General features: G+C 46.4%; 1 protein-coding gene across 2 annotated transcripts in view; it reads right to left on the reverse strand.

The window, feature by feature from the left end:
* gpr4 (G protein-coupled receptor 4) overlaps positions 1-15,617 on the reverse strand; it is a 28,048-nt gene extending 12,431 nt beyond the window's left edge. The window contains exon 1 of one of the 2 annotated variants that reach the window (XM_076036592.1): positions 15,467-15,617. The gene's annotated coding sequence lies outside the window, so the exon portion shown is untranslated. Of the gene's footprint in view, positions 1-12,420; positions 12,662-15,466 lie in introns of those variants that run through there. The other variant, XM_076036593.1, reaches the window with a different exon arrangement.
* Positions 15,618-16,351: the final 734 nt, after the last annotated feature.

A 16,351-nucleotide genomic window follows, 5' to 3' on the forward strand; every position in this document is an offset into this window, starting at 1 on the left:
GAAGACAGTGTCGCTTCAAATGCTTCAATTCATTTGCTTGCGCTGTTATCACTTAATACTGCACCTTTTTTTTGAGATTTCACACGCGCTTTTTCGCACATCGCAGATTCGCGACTAGATTTTGATTTGCGGTGACAAAAACGCTTTGCCAGAAACTCAGCTGAACTGAGTGCCTGACTGACTTGGCGTGAGCGAGCCGTTTGAGAAGCTTCAGTGCTTCAGGTCCACCTTCTCCACCGATGCCTGCACGCTGGAAGCTGTGTTTTCCCACCAACACCTGCTGTGGGTTTCACTGAGAAAATTACCTCACGGGCTGAAGACGCAGCAGATCCGCTGCTGTAATGGCCCCAACGCTGCCGCACCAACTTTCAAACTCACTTAATCACACGGTGCCCTGCTGGTCTTATTAGCGACAGTTTCCATGACCTGTGCGGCACCTCGCTCAAATTGCTGCCTGCGTGTGTGTGTGTGTGACTTGTCACCGGCCGTGTGGCTGCTGCCAGGGTTACGGTTATTACAGCGATCCATCAAAGGCCTAATCCTGTTACAGGTGACTCACAACAGACAGTGACTTCAGATTAGATTACGGAGAAGATGATTGGGTATATCTGGAACAAACAGCCAGACTGTGTTATTAGAAAGGCTCAGTCTCCAGCCAGGTAATCACCTTTTTTTTCTTTTTTTTGCAGTATCTCCGGTGTTAGGGGAAAAAAAGGCTACTACTATGGCATCTGACTTGGCAGTGTGTGCGTGTGTGTGTGTGTGAGTCAACGATATGGGATGTGTCACCATGTGAGGTCGCACACAACCGAAATTTGCAGGAAAGAAAAAAAAAACACAGCAACACATGGCATGTGTGTTACGAACCACTTTGTGTCAAGGGGAGATGGTTAGTAACAAACGGGACCACCACAACAATGTGTCACATCAAACAAGCCGAGGTGACGGACTCTGTGGTTCAGTTTCCTGTTTGGCTCTGTTGTGGCATGAGTTTGATGCAAACAACAAGGGACTTTCAAATCATAAACCTCTGCGTTAATGTTTTGGGGGCGAGGTTTGCCCGATGTGCATGTTTGGTATGTGCGCTTGCGTCTTTACCTTGGTGCAAAAGGGAGGTGGTGGGCAGAGGTGGCAAAGGTATTCACATTCTGGACTTAAAAAAAGTACAGATACTTGTGTCAAAAATACATTGGTAAAACAACTTATGAACTTAAGAACTTATGACTCCTTATAATTCGCCATACTCACTTTGACGTATGAATTTCCTCTTTTTCTTTGTCTCTCGAACCTCGAGAGAAGTTGGTAAAAGGTCATTTCATTATAAGGCTCTTTTCATTGTTTCAGGAGTTCACTTTACTCTCACCTCAAAACAAACTTTTTCTATGCCTCCTTCTACTTTCTTTACTATTTTTTTCTATTGTTTTTATGTTAACCTCATTGTTCCTGTCATTCAATTTGTCTATTCTGTATGCTAGACTTATGTGGGTCGGGTTGTGTACGGGAGGGGGGAGCAAGATGTCTGTATTTGTTATATAAGTTATGTATGTCTATCTTGTAATGTAACATTGTATATGTTTGCTCAGGACCCCCTTCAAAAAATGAGATGGCACAGCTCAAGGAACTCCTTTGGTAAATTCAATTCAAAATTAAAAAAGTTAAACTGATTCAAAACCTTTACTCGAGTAAAAGTACGAAAGTACAGGTTCTGAAATGTACGTAAGTAAAAGTAAAAGTAAAAAAAATCAACTAATGAAACAATTGTTTTCTACATTTTTATATCTTTTTTGTGTACTGAGAAAAATGACATGAAGAACTTTGAGTTGGAACGCATCCTCGTGACTGACAACTTGAGGTTGGCGGCTGCAGCGTGAGGACACGCAGGAAGCCGTGCGGTGACTCAGATCAACCGTTGGAATGTGTCCACGCACAGTTGCGACCAACCAGTGAAACACACCAGCAGCGGGCCGGCAGTGACACAGTTACAAACCGAAAGTCACTCCGACACGGTAGGCGGTTAACACGTCGATGGCTCACATCTATCAACATCCTGACTGCGGCAGGAGGGGATGTCAGAGCTGCTACTGTTGTGCATTAAACAACGAGTTAGTACAACCAGCTCGTTTTTTTTCTCTCCCTCTTTAACTCCCTCTCATCCATCTCCGCCCCCTTCTCCTGACGTTAAAGTCCTTTAGTCCGGTAAACAGCAGTTACAATTGCAAATGTTTGGGCCCAGTCAACGGTTCACCTGCGCAGCCCAGAACATTTACACCAGATATTTACAGACATTTCACTTTCTCTGTTGACTAATTTGCGTCTTGGGGCACCTGAACGGAGGGGAGTTTGCACGAGAAAATTAAAAAATCTTGAAATGCAATATTTTTTCGAAGTCTTGTTGATTTCAGGCCTTGTGATGAAACAACCTAAATGCCTTTTCTCTTCCTGGGGATAAACACACGCCGCCGAGGGCAGTTGAAAGCTCAGAGTGTGAACCCGCTAACCCAAAACACCGGGAAACTCTTTAACTCTTTAACATCGAAAGTCATTAGCACAAAAGTCTGACAGTGGGCTACAGCCGGCCAGTGTCTCCCACGGTCTGCTCTTGTCTTTGAAGAACACACACAAGAGATTGTGTGTGATTTATGTCCCAGGCCTGTCAGTGTAGGAAAACAGCCCCTTGTGATGTCACAAAGGGCTTGGACACTCCACTATCGCACCCCCTAGACAGGGGTGTCTGTGTTTTCCATTTGCTGCCTCCTTATAAAATGTAGAAAACACATCTGGAAGCGTGGCAGGAACAACAGGGTGCCAGATTGGGCTGTAAACAGATGGCAAAATATGCAGTTTTCTGGAGATTTGGGGATACATCATTGTACAAGGCTACTCCACTGGAGTTCAGCAAGATAGACATTTGAGGACGTGAAGGTCCTGCACAGCCGGCTGGCAGCAGCTCATCTGTTCCCTGTCAAGGTTCTGAAAGTCAGTCCAGAGTCCCTTCAGATAAACCATATCTCTGTAAACATTCATCTGTTCCGGCGGCAGATAAACACATCAATGACAAACTCTGGTGCTGCAATCAGCGAGGCACACCGCAGCTCTTCTGCCAGATGCATATGCTCAGCGGCCCAAAGCCTTTCATTTCTGCCTTGACAGCAACAGCGAGCAGAGCGACGGAATCTCCTCTCTGCACGTCACTTCGCTCCACTGACCTGGAAAAGGCGACACGAGACCGCAGAATCAGCGAAAACGCCACACTAGTCCCGGATGTGACGCTGCGGTGAAAGTGACCGAGTGCGCCGCCGCTTACGCAGCACGGCGTGCAACGCGATGACGCGGCTGCTGAGGGCAGCAGGGAACAACAAGGGAAGGCAGCGTCCGCATGATAACAGCTTCCAGGCCATCATCAGCCACCGAGCCGAGTCATGAGACTCAAGTCTGAGCAGCCACGCTGTCATCATATGGCTGTATTACCTGTACATATGTGTGTGTGTGTGTGTGTGTGGGGGGGGGGGGGGGGGGTGACACAAAGTGCGCTTTGTCTATTCAAGAGCTGGCCCGTTTCTTTTGCACAGGAGATTAAATTATCAGATGAGTTGTTCCACCAACAAAGAGCATCTTATGGAGAGCAACAGAAGCTGGAATAAAGTTCAAGAAACCTTTAAAAGGGCACTGAAAACTTCCGCCAAAAGCCATGAAGCCATGCGAGGCCATCGGCTTTGCAATGCTTAAAGGAATAATTCACTCAAAATGGAGATTTCAATCATTTTCTTCTTACCACATTGTCCAACGAGCCTCCGTTGATGTACTGTTTTTTAAGAATGGGAAGAATTCTAATCCAATTGAAACATTGGAGGCCTGTGACATCAAAGGCTTTTTAAAGTTTTTTTTAAGTCTCCCTTCTTCTTGCACGGTATCGTCCAAGTGTCCAGCCGACTCAGAGGTCCGATTTGACTGGAAGCAGCAACGTCAACCTCCTAGTCAGGAGCTAGAGCTCGTTCACGCTGACCTCATGTTTGGTGAGAGCTTTTGGAAGTGCGTGCGCGCACCAGCATGAGCGCGCGGCCCCTGTCTGGGAGGCCGCACTGCATATTTAGGTTAAAAACATGGTGTTAACGTCGGCTACGTGGATCAGAAAGTGTCAGCAGAGCCTCCATGAACGCAGCAGAGGGTGGAAAATGGGTCAGACGGTAATGTGGGTTGAAGCGTTCCTCTAATTAGGTCGTGCTGACGGGACTTGGATGCTGCACAGACAACTCGGGGTGACATCAAAATCTGAACGTCCATCTTTTAACGAAAGGAAGCAAACGTTCACGAGAAAAGCTTCACGTCTTCAGTTCTGATTCCAGACAAGAATCACCCAAACTCCTCCTGCCCCTGAGCTCCTGCAGCAAACTCCCTTTTGCCGTTTATTGTTCATACGTAGCCTTCCTTCCTGCTTTGCCGCATGAATCTATTTGAGAAACATTTCAGGAATTTAACGTGCAAAAAAGCCAGAGCGACATAACTGACTCCAGACTCCGGAGGTTCCTCGCTCAGACGTGCCCCCCCCCACCCCACCCCCCTCCAACCCCCCACTCTTTCACTCTTTTCTCTCTTTCAGATGTCTAACTTCCTGTTTCTATGTTGGGCTCCAGGAAACCTAAACTCAATCAAACGGCTCTACTGACATCCCCCGGCGCTGCCGTTGACGAGTGGCTGAAACAAAGATATGGAACAAATCAAAAAGGCAACAGGATAATTACTGGACACAATAACAGCGGCTTTGATCCCCTTGTGTTACTGCAGAGGGACCAACAATTTCTCCAGCAACGATCTGTGTCTATCTCCAGGTTTCCTCATCGTTGGGCCGCAATATGTTCACACGCCATAATTAAAAGTCAGGCTGGTTGGAATCCTTTCACAAAGACTTGATGAGCAGGACGACAACAGTGTTGACTTCCAGCCTTTGACACAGCGGCCTCTCTTGTTTCCTGACACACCTCAGAATGCTCAACGGGGTAAATTTACGGCCACATCGCTTCACCTTTAACCGTCAGTCACTTGGTTTGAATGTGACGGTTGAGGCCTCGCGTATTCATAGCTTCGGGAAATGTTATTGGCTCCTGCTGTCAAGGACGGACATTGTCTGCGCTGCTTATAAACGTTTCATTCTAGTCGCTCGCTGCACTCGAGATTCCAACCAAACCAGATGACTCCACATGACTGTCCTATCTCCGAGGCCCTCCTCCCCATTCCAGAGGTATCTACATACGATCCTTGTTTCTTTTCCTTTTCTGCCCACAGCTAGTAGCTTATTTATTTAATTCAGATATTTACATATAATTTTTGTTACGTCTGTTGTTCTGGTATACTGTGCTTCAATCTAGCAGTTGTGCCTGTGAAGCGTATTGTTTCTCTTAATAGATGTTTCCTTTACATCATATCGAGGTAGATTACATTTAAAGGGGCCCTATTATTAAAAAAAAAAGGCCACTTCCAGATTTGATAAGTTACAAGACAAACATGACAAAAAAAATTGAGTTTGAGCTGCTGCACAGCCTCGCAAAACCAGCGTTTCTCTCACTCAGCCTCAAGAGGAAGTTTTGGCTGTTTTTTTTGAACATGATGAACCCAACCACACACCATGACAGAAAAAAAAAAAAAGCTGGGGCAAAACTAGAGGTGCTCTGAGAGACTTAAAATACACAACAGCCTCGTGTGAAAAATGGCACTTCCCGTCTACAGCGACCTCCCTACATCTTGGCGTGAAAGGTCTGGTCACCGGACCGAGTCACAGACCCACACATGCCTCTGTCAAGCGTCTGTTAATGCTAATGTAATGTGTGAGACGGCTGTCTGTCAGCGTTTGCTGGGCTTAAATCTCCACCTTGGGCCGGGATTTAAACATATACATACAGTATTTCACCACATCAACATTTATTCTTGATTTTTAAAAAGTCAAATTCAAAAAATACAAAAATCCTCACACGTCCTTTGTCAAGGAAATTTTTTATTTATTTATTTATTTATTTTTTGCCTGACAAAGGTCTAGGATGGAAACGTCACAATAAAATTCTGCAAGTTGGCTATGTGTGCGGCAATTCTTTTTGTTAAAAAGACAAATCTAAAAAAAAAAACAGAAACGAGTCCAAATTTTATGAACTACTGCCTCATGTGACAATGGAGTTAGGACATAATCAGAAAAATCAGACCCAACACAAAGTGACAGAAAATGAAGAAAGCCCATGTGGTACAAGGTAACTGGACAGATTCACACTGTACATTGCAGCAGCTGCAGCGTCTCAGATCCTGTCAACCTGAATGTGGAAACAGTCGGCAGCTTTGCAGCGTATCCGCCGCAACACGGCCCCGAATTGTGACCATCTGGTTAAAAATCTGGCCGGTCAGCGAGCAGCAGCAGCAGGAGGAGGAGGAAGTGGTGGAGGAAGAGGCAGAGGAGGAGAAGGAGACGGGGAAACGCAGAGTGTCGAGGAGGAAAAGACAGTCGACAGAACGGCGGGTCCGGAATGACAAATGTGGCCGAGTCGGAGCGAGAGGAGGTGAAAAGCTGCAGGTCGTTTGTCCTGGCTGTTCATTTCACGCCTGGGCGGCGGCGGTGGAGGCGTGTTTCCAATCCGCTGACCTGACACCATGCAGGGAAAACTAATGACTTCAATAAAGTGCATCGCGCTCCCACGTGACGCTTTCCCCCGCACCGAGCCTCGCCGGGCAAAAATCTTAATTTAGCTGCGGTTAGATCACTGCCCGTCTAGCGGGGAGAAAAGTGAGTCGCTGGACTCGCCCCACCGGCGGGGGGGACAGAGAGCAGCGCAGGTGTCCTCCAAATTTCCCAGGAACACAGATGGCATTTTCTCAGCCTGCTTGAAGAAGCAGCAGATGAAGCCGTGAGCTCATAGTCACGTGTAATAATAATATAATTTAATAATGTGAAAACTTCTACAATAGAGATGTGCATTAAAGGCCCAATGCATTGCATTAAAAAGGTTATTTTTTTTTATATTGAATTAAATCAGTGGTTCTCAAACTTTTTCTGTCACGCTCCACCTTGGAGGAAGAAAATTTTTCATGCCCCCCTAGAACCCTCAAATTTGACGTGTGTCTTGAGGGATCCCGATGAACCTGCAAGTGGTCCCATGTCTGTAGGACAAAGTTGACTTTTGACCCCATAGACTTGCATGGCATTAGGGTTAGCGATAAGGCTGGAATTAGGGTTAGGGTTAGGGTTACTGCTGAAATTAGGGTTAGGGTTTCGGGGTTCCTCATGGGCTAGGGGGGGGGCACCCACTTTGAGAAACACTGAATTACATAAATAAAAACTAATTCTCTACAGGTATTTACTGTCGCTAAGGTCAAGGATCCACGTAAGGCTTTAAGGTTTTTTTTGCTGTTGCTTCCAGTGACCTCAAAGCCACAATTCACATTTAATTTCTCATTTCTAACCAACAGCAAGATGCACAGACAAGAAAGAAGGTCCAGTGCTCAGAAGGTTCTAAGCATGTGACGCAGGTGCTCTTTGGTGGGAAACAAAGTACCAAAAAACGGAAAATCCAAGGCACTCGTCTAAAAGCCTCATAAAAAGCCTTTATTTTAAACCCACATTTTGTGCCTTGGTTTTATTCTTCATGTGTGTTTTTGTGTTTCACGATCATGTTGTCTATGACAGTATTTTTTTTCTTCCCCAACTTGATGTGTGTCCTCGTCTGACTCGGCGGGTGAGTTTTGTCAGGACGCAGCAGTTTCTAAGTTTCGCGCCGTGTCGTCAGCGGCACCCCAGACAAATGATATCGTAGCCGAGGGTTTGGATGCCGAGGTGTCAGCGCTTCTAATGACGGGATGCGGGAAAAGCTCCCGTCATTTGTGAAGTGCTGGCTGCCAGAGCGATCCCAGCTGAGCTCTGTGTGCACGTGTGTGAGTGTGTGCGCGCATGTGTGTGTGGACGAGCGGACGAGAGGCTGGGGGGGGGCGTTCAACAAAACAAAAAAAAAAACAAATACAGACTGGATTACACGGATCCTAAACAAACAGGGAAGAATCTTTTCCAGGAAACAAAGAATCGCAAAGAGCTGCGAACGTCACGCAACAACAGGTGTGGCCGTGCGTCGTTTCATCACTCCTGCTCTGCAGTTCTCACTCTTCTTCTTCCTGCACACCCAGCGCTGAGATCTCGGCGGAGGAGGCCGAATCTAAATCCTCCCAAGGACCTAGTTCGGGTTCAGGTCCAGGTTCGGGGTTCATGGGTCATCGAGCCTCTTCTAAAATTGCTGCCAGGATGCAGCTGCTTCCTGTTCCATTTCCTGTTTTGTCTATTCTCGTCTGATTGGCTGCTTTTTATTCTGGTCTGAGGAGTGCGGAGTGACACGAGGGCACGGAGGGTGCAGATCTTACCAAATCCTGTTTCACCTTCAACCCAGTGAGCTTGGCAAAGATATGTGACACACACACAGTGAGCCTTTTGTTTTTACAAGTGAAAAACAAGTCAAGAAGCAAGTATCCAGGTAGAGCAGAAATACAGATATTTTGTTATGCAGCGCAGAACAGTTGACTAACAACAACTGTTCTGCAGTTCATGAGGCTGATTCAGTTCAATTCAATCAGGCTACTGAGGTGGAAGACATGAGATAAAGCAGGTTTCTGGGTCAAATAGAGGAAACCACCACAGAAGAAGAAGCCGGAAGACGCGCCGTGGAAACTACATTATAGAGCAAATGAAATGAAAGTATCAAACATCCTCCACTCTCTGCAGTCAGCTGTGCTTTTGCTTTCAGACCACTGACTTGATTCTCGCCAGCAACTGAATGAAAGATTGCAAAAATGACTCAAATGGGATGATTATCCAACCTAAAGACTAAAGTTTCATCTTGCATTCCAGCGCAGGACACGAGAAAGAGCCTTTCTGACCAGCTTCCGTAGCAGCAGGTCCGATGTTTGGGTGTGAAGAGTCACTTTGCACACCCTGAAGGGATCAAAGACCGAATATTTAGAGCACCGAAACTTTTGCGCTGATTCCTGAATTTAAAATGAACTGAGATTTTAGATAAAACAGCTGTGGCCAATAAACTGAAAGAGATGTTATCGACCCTCGGTTGATTTAGCAGGCAAGTGTGTGTGTGCGTACAGGTCTAGACGGACAGCAGTGAGCTCATCACACCCTGGATGCATTTAGACGTGGCGTCAGCAGCAGTAATGCGCGCACACATACAAACACATGCATTTCCCTGGTCACATCTCCTCTTTCAGTAGAAAAGTGACGGGCACAAGGTGAAAAAGTGACAGACACAAGGTCAACACCAACCAGTACAGTCCAGGGGATGTAAACATTACACCTAAAGCAGTATCGCTATCCCTGGGATTTTAACTTTATTTTGTCAACGTTGTGATTGCAAAACATGACGTCATTGGCGGCTGTGCCATAGTGCACAATTCCAAATAAATTACACAGCCCATAAAGTCAGGGTTCCATATTTATTTGTTCACATTAGAGCATAAAGCAGCGAAGCAGTAGCGCACACTAACTGAGAAGAATGGCTCTGAAATCGAGTCCCTGTGAATTCTAATTTAAAAATAAACTCTTCATTTTTTTTGCTGCGATGAATTACAAGCGAGGCATTATTTTAACGCGGCGGAAGAAGTGACTAAATGAGGCGGCGGTGAAATGTCACCGAGCTGGTGTCGGGCTGGCGAACTGTGAGAGGCGACAATGGTCGCGGCAGAACTCAGATCGACCGTGAGGACAAGAGTTTCCAGTAGAGCTTAGTAAGTAGCAAGCTGCATCACCATGACGACAAACAAATCAGCGGTTCGTAACATGGGCTGATGAGGATGATGTTGATGATGATGATGGAAATGAGCACTTGACTCTCTTGGAAACAAGATTAAAAATTAAAAGAAGATACTGCCACTGTGTGGAGGAAGCAGGATGTGTTTTGTGTGTATGTGTTTGTGTGCGTGTGTGTGTCTCAGCCGACCATCACCTGCACTTGCTTGTGAATCATTCCTCGAACCGAGACGGCGGCGTTTATGACATTTCATTTTCCAAGATGAGGGAGACGGAACTTCCGCCTCCCGACCCTGCAGCCGACGCAATTTCATTCCAAGCCATCACATAGCGGCGCTATAGACTCCACAGGCGCATGCATGCACACACACGTGCACACACACACACATGCCCGAACACACACGTCCTATCATGCAGCAATGGGTGGCCTTTTGTTGTCGTTGGCCAACCCACTAAGCCTTAAATGACAAAGACTGGGGCCCTTCGGCATCGTGGACGAGACGCAAATGAGCAGCAAACCTCTGGGAATATGTGAAAATATGCAATGACATATACTGCACATTATACACAATTTCTTGAGCAACTCATTCCCACTCCAGTGCCCACTGGTGACATTTTCTTAGCTAAGTAAACATTTTTCCAGTGTGAAGAATTTCACAACTATTGTAGTCAGCTACTGCACTACTGAGACTTTTGTTTTTAAGTCTAAAAATATTATGAAGATGTGCAGTTATGTCATTTGTCTGATGTCCTCAGAAGTCCTTTGCCGTGAGTGACTTTCACAGAATTAGAAAATGTCCTCATGGCTTCCACTGACCCTGGGGTGAGTCGTAAAACATTGCAGTTTGCCGAATTTTCCCCTCAAGCACAAAAAACGGAACTCAAACAAATTTCCACACTGGTCTTCAGTTTCTTTGTGGTCAAAGTATTATTAGAACTTGTAAGACATTATTTTGTCTTTGCTAACATTGGTCGAATCTTTAGGTCTGATCTTCTGATCTTTATGTGACTGACATGTTTCAAATTGTGGCCTCCACCAGGGCCAGTGAGGTGATGACCCCGAGGAGCCAATGGCTAAAATGTGACCCTAAGGGTCATCAGGGTCATCTTGGACGATGACCCTGATGGGAGGCCACGAGCCGAAACACGTAGTTGTACCAAGAATATCTGCTCTGCTCCAACAGACTGAAGACACTCAACAAAGTGTTGCTGCCTCATTAATTTTTTTTCTCGATTTTACGAACTAGGAGTATCGGCTAAAAGTTAGCAGTGAGCGGGTATTCACTTCATTCTGATGTCACGCAATTTCTAATCAATGTTGTTTATTCCGTAATCTTCACACGATCCGCTGTAAAGTCAGCGGCCCCTGCACCAGCATCTGCAGCTTTGTATGAAGTATAAATTATGTCGCTTACTCACGCCAAACACCCACAGAGTTTCTAGCATCATGAACACAGCAGTCACAGTTAGCCGCACAACATTGTACAATAAAACACAAAGATGAGAATGAGTTAGTAAAAAAAGAAAAAGAAGAAGAAGAAAAATCCCACATCTTTATCCTTAGTTTAGGAAAACTACTCCCAGTAATGGACTGGACCGAACAACAGGAATTTCAAAATGCTTTGTTTTGTTTTGTTTTGGATCACTCAGCAACACATCAACTCATCTATAAACTGTCAAGCTTTTCCAAAAAATACGTCAATGACGTTTTTTGTTGTTCGTTTAAAATTTACCAACAGAGTGCGTCGAGCGTCGATCCTCCCGACTTCCTCGCTGTTAGCATCGCGCCGGCCCTTAATCACTGTGATTACAGAACCACAGAGGCTCTTAAGTGCTGCTTCTCAAAACTCCCCTGGAGAGCAATTACACACTCACTGCGTCCTCCGTCACATTCAACCCCGGCTGAAGCTCCTCTCGGCACCCTCGCCACCTCATTTAGGCTCACCTCCATTTTTAAACAAACTCTGTCAATTATGGTTTCTTTTTGTCTTTTTTTTCCCTCTCTTTAACTTGACCCCGATCCTTGAAGTGAGGCGACACCGAGAGCCGCTTGTAGCGTTACGACCGCACTGAGGCAGAGGGATTCGCTCGCACACAGAAGATGCGTGAACTTCTTGTTGGCATGCATGCAGTCACTGATGGGATTCAGAGCTGCTGTTGGACGTGAACGGACCCCACACGCCACTCTGAGTGAGACCACTGCTGCTCTTTATAGGTCGATAGGCGTTAATGTTGCAGACATGGTCTTAACGTTTTATGAAGGACTGGAGACAACGCACAGGTCGATGCAATTAAGGGATACAGTGTTGTTTAAAAATTCATTTTACCTGTGTTTTCTATCTTTGCATCTTCGGCCTTTCAGGGAGTCAAGACATACGGCCCTTAGAACACACACACACGCACGCACGCACGCACGCACGCACGCACACGCACACGCACACACACACACACACACACACACCCCTCCCACCGACAAAGTAGGGAGCGCAGCAAAGCATCAGCCTCGGCAGCAAGCTGTAAATAGAGGGCTGAATCTGTTGTGCTCTGGAGGTCGATAAAGTTTTTGAAAAATTGCATCAAGAGAAGTCGACCCGTTTGACTCTGGGATGAAAAATGAAGATCTGAACTGGGTGGAAAATGGTACTTACATTATAGGTTATAGACATATGAAGAGTTAAAGTCAATTTTAAATGTGGGACCTAAAAGAAAGTAGGCTCCTCGACTTGCAAGTTGGAGGTGGAGGAGCATCTGATACATCCGATCCATTGCAAATGATTTTTTACAGCGGCAAATTTACAGGCAGTGCAGTGATGAATGGCCTGACTTCTGAGAAACACTGTTAATACACTGAAGGGAGGGGTCTGATCTATCAGGAGGATGTGGTTGTGTGTGTGTGTGTGTGTGTGTGTGCGTGTGTGTGGGTGTGTTTGGGTGTGTGTGGGTGAGAGAAGGAGAGAGAGAGAGAGAGAGAGAGAGAGAGAGAGAGAGAGAAAGAGAGAGAGACAATGAGAGAGGGAGAGAGAGGGAGAGAGCCCAGAGTGGAAGATCAGTTAAAGGAACACAGCCGAAGCTCTTCGCAAACCACAGTCATTCTGCCTTCAAGGTTGCAGTTCAAGCAGCCCAGATTATCTTTCACCTCAGGTCAGAAATAGTTCAGAAGAGAGGATGGAAAAGGTGGAGGGGGAGGGGAAGGATGGTTCTGATCCAAGCAGAGGATGCCGAACTGAGGACGATTGGCTGAATATAAATGAAACAGCAGAGATAGATATATGACTGAATAAAAGCAAGACGATGTGGTTGTTTTCCTTAAAGGATCATTTTCATCATCCGCTGACTTGTGACAGCTGGAACAGCACCTCTGTAACTGGCACAGCTCCCCCAGCTGGCCTGGCAAGTGTGGTTGCTTGCCCAGCACCTTCTTGCAAGAACACAGCTCTCCGCTCTCTGACTCGACTAATCACCCATCTTCTTCTACTTCCTTTCTCACCTCAGTGACATCATCAACACTGTGGCTAATGTGCTAGCCAACTTCCAACTGCCAGGCAGAAGATGTTGTTGTTGAAACAAGAAGCAACTGTTGTGCGAAGTGTGTTCGCACAACAGTTCTAAGGTCTTGAATCCAGCCAGGCAGAATATTAGAAATTATTTTCAAACAGTAGTTTGAGGGGGAAAACACTGCATTGCATTGCTGTTAAAGGTTTTTTTTTGCTGCTAATGTTTGAATCTAAAATCAAAATTACAGTTGATAGTTAGTTAGTTTGTCAGTTGACAGGCAAAAAAGGAGGCATGAACAGAAGAAGTGGAAACTGATACAAGTAAAGTAAGAAGGTGCATGATGGACGGCTCGAGGGCGCAGGTGGAAGGGGAGAAGAAGATGGAAAACAGAAGGGGAAGCGCGCGGACGGAGACGAGGAGGAGTTCCCACTGCTTTTTTAAAATCAAGCTGTCGGAGCCGGACGCAGGAATTTTGTAGGAGGAACAGAGGATTCATTGTGCCAACTGTTTACTGAAGAGGACTGTGAAGGTCTGCGGAGCCGCTTCCCTGAGACGCGCTCAAGCACGATCCTCTCTTTTCCGGAGATCATCGGCCTCGCCATCCCTCTCTTCTCCAACCGCCCCGACAGCATCATCTGCGCCGCGGCGCGGTGATTCTCAACTGTGCGACTGCACGTCTTTGCGGGGAAACAAAAAAAATGCGGCTTTGGTAAACTGTCCGTATGCGCGAGATGAAAGGCCGCCGGCTGGGAATGCGAGCAGGAGGGGCGCTGGCGTCGTATCTGCCAAGGAAAATGAAACACAAGCTTGTGGATTCATCTGGTTCTCAGGGCTGCACGAGTATCATGATAGGGAGCGAGTGTGTAATTGATGTCGGGAAGAGTCGGAGGCTTACACAGAGTCTCGAGTGTCATCAGAAATGAACAAAACACTGAAGGGGGAAAAAAACAAGAATCCTAATAATAATCATTTGTTTTGGCCGAACCCAGTGTGTCACACCGCAGTTGTTCAAACAGAAGGTAGTTGTTGCTTCTCGAGGCTCAGTGTGTAAGATTGTAGTTCTGATGTGACTCAGGGCCACATCATTAAACACAACCGTTCCACATCCTGGAACGCTCAAAGACGATTTGGCCAATCTTATTGTTCGCAAATCGAAACTCAAAGGTTGTCTGTTTTCAGTGACCTTCTCGACGCTACACAAGAACATCGACTGAACATCGACTGTCGGTTTTGACACAGTCAAGCTCTCCAAGTGCCAAAGGTCGACTGTTCTCCCAACATCAAGATCTCTCTGAGCTCTCTGCTGGCCCTCAATGCATCAAGTTCTAGATCACAACACCAATAAAGACCAAAACCACTTTGAAGGTGGAACTGTCCCACCAGGCATCCAGCAGACAGACCTAACAACACTCAACTCCGAAATCTCATCAGAAGATTCCAAACATGATAACACGTTCGTCCAGTCACACACCCAGCTTGTCTCTAACCCTGCTTCACTTATCGCACACGTCTCCAGATGTCCAGGATCACCGACACCACTGGCTGGTCCACGAGTTCACACTCACAGGAGCAGGCAGAGGACACGCGTGTTGAGGCTTCACGCTCATCCAACTTTGCCCTTTTCCAGAGTTGGCAGTTTGAATTCACTGATATTTAGGAAGATCATGGGAACAACAAAACACGCACACGCACACGCGCACACACACACACACACACACACACACACACACACACACACACACACACACACACAAACAGCCCTGCAAACTGATGCAACGGATGATTTCAAACCCTCAGCATAAAGAATGTTAAAGGATGTTCACTTGCTGTGGGAAATCTGGGCCTTACCAACACTGAGGGAACGTGACTGTGTGTCGCTCCCATGGTGCCACGAGCTCCAGCCTGAACCAGAGATCCGTTCTGAGGACTCACAACCTGACTTTTTTATTTCCAACAACACAGCCGCGATAAATGAGCTTTTCTCTGCCTGGTCAATATTTTCTGCTGCCATTGATTCGCTCCAGCCAGCCGTCTTCTGGACGCGCACGCACAGACGCGAGCCGGAATGCGCGCGAGCTCTCTTCCCCGAGCGTGCGGCTTTCTGCGGCGGCAGGTGTCGCTTTCACTCGCGTAGACAACGACTCCAAAACACTCACACAAACACACACACACACACACTGCATCGGGCGGTGCACTCACTTTCAGCGTCCGCGCGTATCCAACTTCTCCACGCCACGTCGTCTCCGCGAGGAGAGAATTCAGCAAAAATAAAAAAATAAAAATAAAATAAAATGTTATTGATTTAAAAAAAAAAAAAAAAAGGAAAAAAGAAGAAGAAGAAGAAGAGTGAAACGCGTACTGCAGTTTCAGAGAGCAAGCAGCGCGCGGACTGAGAGATGAAGTCACTGAGGGAAAGTGTGCGTGTGTGAGAGTGAGAGTGCGCGAGGGAGCGGGAGGGAGGGAGAGAGAGGGCGTGTTCATGTTATGTAGATTGTCTCGCTCTCTCCTCCTCCTCCGCCCCTCTCTCGCCTTCATCACGAGCTTTAAGTGGCCCGTTTACTTCGTGCCAACTAATTACTAACAATTGCTTTATTCCGAAAATAGTATGTACTGTAGTACATACAGTTATGATGTATACAAATATGTGGTCTTTATTGGAAAGCATTATTTTCCAACATCATCATCACCATCATCATCATCATCATCATCATCATCATCATCATCATCATCGTCGTCGTCGTCGTCGTCGTCATCATCATCGCTGATGCTGCTGTTGTCAATGCTGTCTAATATAATCCCTCTCTGTCTTTTCAGACTCTGCCTGAGTCCTGAAGCTTAACGGAAAGCCACCAGCAGAGGGCGCCTCGAGCTACTGATCCTATGTTTGGCGGAAGAACCACTGACTCCACCTCGATGGCGCTAATTTTCTCACATCCAGACACCCAGTGGCTAAATATAGTGATTAAGTCTGACTTAATGGTTATAAAGCTTCAGATGTGCCAAAATGCAGGATGAACAGAGTGAGAACTCGTCTTTGTCCGGCTGTCCTCTACCTTCACAACGTATTGTGACTATATTTTCTTA

Source organism: Nelusetta ayraudi, unplaced genomic scaffold (assembly GCF_046127955.1).
Source record: "Nelusetta ayraudi isolate G7.1 ecotype Tasmania unplaced genomic scaffold, CSIRO-AGI_Nayr_v1 ptg000048l, whole genome shotgun sequence".
In the NCBI taxonomy this organism is placed as follows: domain Eukaryota; kingdom Metazoa; phylum Chordata; class Actinopteri; order Tetraodontiformes; family Monacanthidae; genus Nelusetta; species Nelusetta ayraudi.